Here is a 3,543-nt window from a genome sequence, read left to right as displayed (position 1 = left end):
GGGCCCTTTCCTTTTTCTAGTAAATTTTTTTTGGCCTTTTCATTTTGTTTTTGCTGGCCTTTTCATTTTGTTTTTTATAAGTTTTGGCAGAATTATTATTATTTTCTCTATTTTAAATAAAATAAACAATTCCACAACATCATCAGTTAGGCTGTGGCCTTTTTAGGTGTAGTACAATTTTAAGCATAGAAATTGGAAAACAGATATTTAACCAATATATATTGTTGAGAAATTTTCTTAATTTTGCTGTCAAAGCAGGATGTACACAGGAATACAAGTTTGTTGTCAAAGCAGCATTTCAAACATACATCTTCACGTGATCCCAGCAACGAAAAAACATCATACATAATTTTTTTACAATATGCCATATGGCTCAGATCATATAACACATGACATCCAGGTTCAAATGATCGCAGCAACGAAGAAACATCACCAGCATAGTATACTACCTGCACATTCAAAGAGAACAAACTATATGTCAAAAGAGAACTGAGGAGAAAATATCCACTAAAAGAAAGCAGATAGTATAGTCAGTAATTACTACAGATTTGCTCACTGGACACACACACACACACACACACACTTTGCATATACTTTTGAAAGCAACTACAGATTCAAGTAAACTGCAGAGCTATATCAAGACTAAGAAGGAGAATGGGTGAGGCATGCAGCAGGGAGAAACAGTGAAGATAGTTCTTGAATTTCAGTGAAGATAGTTCACCTTCTATGTGTACAGTACATATGACACCAGTAGGTCAGAAGATAATACACCAAATGTGCATGAAAGACAATACAGTAAACACCATCTTGTTTATAGTAAGTAGCATGTCTCTAGCACATCATCTCATTTAAAGAATGCATTCAGGCAAGAAATGGACAGCTGGTCTAATTTTCTCACACTTGGCATTTTCATAGTTAACACCATCATGTACAATAGCAAGTTAATCCAGGCTGGCCAATTGACTAATACTACTGGATAAGCAAAGCAAACTACTACCAAAACAAGAACCAGACATGGCAAGCAAAGTACCAGCATTTTACTCATAGCAAAGTAAACTACTACCAAAACAAGAATCCACAAGAAAACCCATCTCGTAGCACCACCAGTTTGAACGAACAGACATGGGCGGATGGGGGACTGAGCGGAAACGAGATGCTTACCACAAGACCTGCTTGACAGAGCCCTTTGCCCCAGTGCTTGCATGGAGCTGGAGCATCACACACATAACAGTAGAACTGCATATGAAAAAGAGAACAACAACGAGGCCGCATTACAAACGCTATGTTGTTAACAGGATCATAAGCATGTGTATGAGTAAAATCAAAGAGGATAAGAAGATATGTTTAGTTATAGTCTTACAATTGATGCTTTGTAACTACATATAACTAAAATTGAGTACAGTAGATGTACAAAATTTGCAGGCTCCATTTGTAACTACAGTACTCCTTTCATTTGTTTGAAATTTTCAGTAGATGTCACAATAGCATGATAAAAATTTCAGTTGAAACTAAAGATGTAGTACACTAAATTACTCAAGCCTTGCTAAACAACAAGTCTTAGAGTAAACAACAGGATACCAGGATCTATGTTAGTAAGTGTATGTAGCTCAAGGCAACAGTAATGTCAACTTAACATTAATACATCTTGTTCAAAAAATGAAAAGCAGACTGTAGTGCAGCAGCAACCATGCGGGCTTCCTTGTCCACCTGCAGCAGCAGCAGCTTGTACAGATCAAATCAACCTGCACCCAAAGCAAACACACAAGGAATCAGAGGGAGGCAGGGGAGATGAAGACAAGATGCAACAACTAAATCAGACAAGGACCAAACTAATAAGTTGTGTCAGTGTAACATGGCATTCCCAAACTGAATATATTTCGAAAACAGAGAATAACATCAGCAAGAAAAAAACATGGCATCCCCAGAATGAATATATTTCCAAAACAGAGAATAACAACCTCAAAGTGGTTGGAGACCATTGCTCACTTATACTGCCACCACCTACAAATATAGTAACTTATACCACCACCACCTATAGTAACTTATACCACCACCTACAAATCTGAACCACAGTTGCGGTGCTTTTAACATAATTTGAACCATGTGAATCAATACTGCTATGCTATGCTAAAAGTCAATTTCAAATGTTTAATATTTTCGAAAAAATTGTGAATGTACCCAAGACATGTGGCCATGACCTCTAAAAGTTCAGATATAAACTCGAAAAAACATTGAGAAACAAAATAGAAACAAATTCAGCATGAATAATGTCACAAAAGACAAAAGCAAAAAAGGACACACTATTCACATGAAGATTTCTCTTTTTGTTTCTCGATGCTTATTTTGATTTTGGATTTGAATTTTCTAGCGGTTGACACAATTTTGCCCGGCAGTTGTTCGGCTGCATGCATGCATCACGAGTAATGGACAAATTCAAGTTCATCACTAGAGGGTTGGATGGGTAAAAACATGCAGAGATCAGCAATCACGCTGCAGAAGTCTAATTGCAATGATAGTAAGTCTCACCTGTAGCTCAAGGAACACACACATGACAGCAATCACGCTGCAGTATGCCGGCGCACAAGGTTATCATGATGGGATCCCCTGCAGCCATTGATGAGACCCAATTTATTAGCAGTCTTCTCTGCGCGTCCATCAAAATCACAAGCAACAGACTGGGGCTCGATGCCACTAACTAGCAAGAAGTACATCAACTTCCAAGAACTACAGCATCAGATCTGAAACTCTGTAAAAATGGGAAGAATGGAAGTATACCTTGCTCTTGGTGACATTGATGGCATGGAACAGGAGAGTGACGGACTCCTGCAACTGCTTGACGCCGGTGATGGTCTCCTCGTCGGCCTTGACACCATGGTGGATGAGCAGCGGGGCATCGTCGAGGATGAGGTCGGGGCCGCCGCCGCCGCCCCAGTCGAGGCAGCGCTCGGTGCACTACCAACACTCCTCGTGTGCCGTGGCTAGGGTTCTGGGCACGTGCGAGGAAGGAGAGAAGGTTGGAGGGTGATGTGGCAGTGGGAGGAGGCGCCTCCTCCTCCCCTGCCGACGGATCTAGAGGAAATAGCCAGCCTAGGTCGAGCCGGTCTGGAGGGGAGGCGAGGGAAGGAGCAGATGGTGGGGGGAGCCGGCAGCGGGGTAGAGGGCGGAGTCGCAGGCGGCGAGGCAGATGTGCTCGGTGGCGGGGCTGGATTTTGGGCACATGAGGAGGAATAGGGGATACCGAGGTGGTGGAGAAGCTCCTGGATGCGGCGGCGGCAGCAGCGGCGGCCTTTGCCTCCCGGAGGCCCCGCGACACGCGGTTGCGCCACATCTCACAGATCAGGGCAGCCCCTAGCACGCGCGCGTGTAGGGTTCGACTGTGGAGCGCAGGTGGGATTGGAGAGGAGGGGATCTCCAGCCAGGAATGGGAGGGGAGGGGAGTGGAGGTGGCGCCCATGGCAGAGTGGATGCGGTCGCCAGCGGCTGGTTCGTGGGGATCCAGATCGTGGGGGACGGCGGCGGCGCGTCGGTAACAAGGTGGGGGTG

At 44.0% G+C, this 3,543-nt stretch overlaps 1 long non-coding RNA gene across 1 annotated transcript; it reads right to left on the bottom strand.

The window, feature by feature from the left end:
- Positions 1-456: 456 nt before the first annotated feature.
- Positions 457-3,528, bottom strand: LOC119307877. Its single transcript, XR_005149603.1, has 3 exons — positions 2,776-3,528; positions 2,527-2,604; positions 457-1,742 (listed from the first exon to the last, which is right to left on the bottom strand). It is a non-coding gene; the product is annotated as an uncharacterized LOC119307877 (long non-coding RNA).
- Positions 3,529-3,543: the final 15 nt, after the last annotated feature.

This window comes from Triticum dicoccoides, chromosome 1B (assembly GCF_002162155.2).
Source record: "Triticum dicoccoides isolate Atlit2015 ecotype Zavitan chromosome 1B, WEW_v2.0, whole genome shotgun sequence".
Lineage (NCBI taxonomy): Eukaryota > Viridiplantae > Streptophyta > Magnoliopsida > Poales > Poaceae > Triticum > Triticum dicoccoides.
Note: the sequence above shows the minus strand (reverse complement) of the source record. Positions and strands in the feature narration are given on the sequence as shown.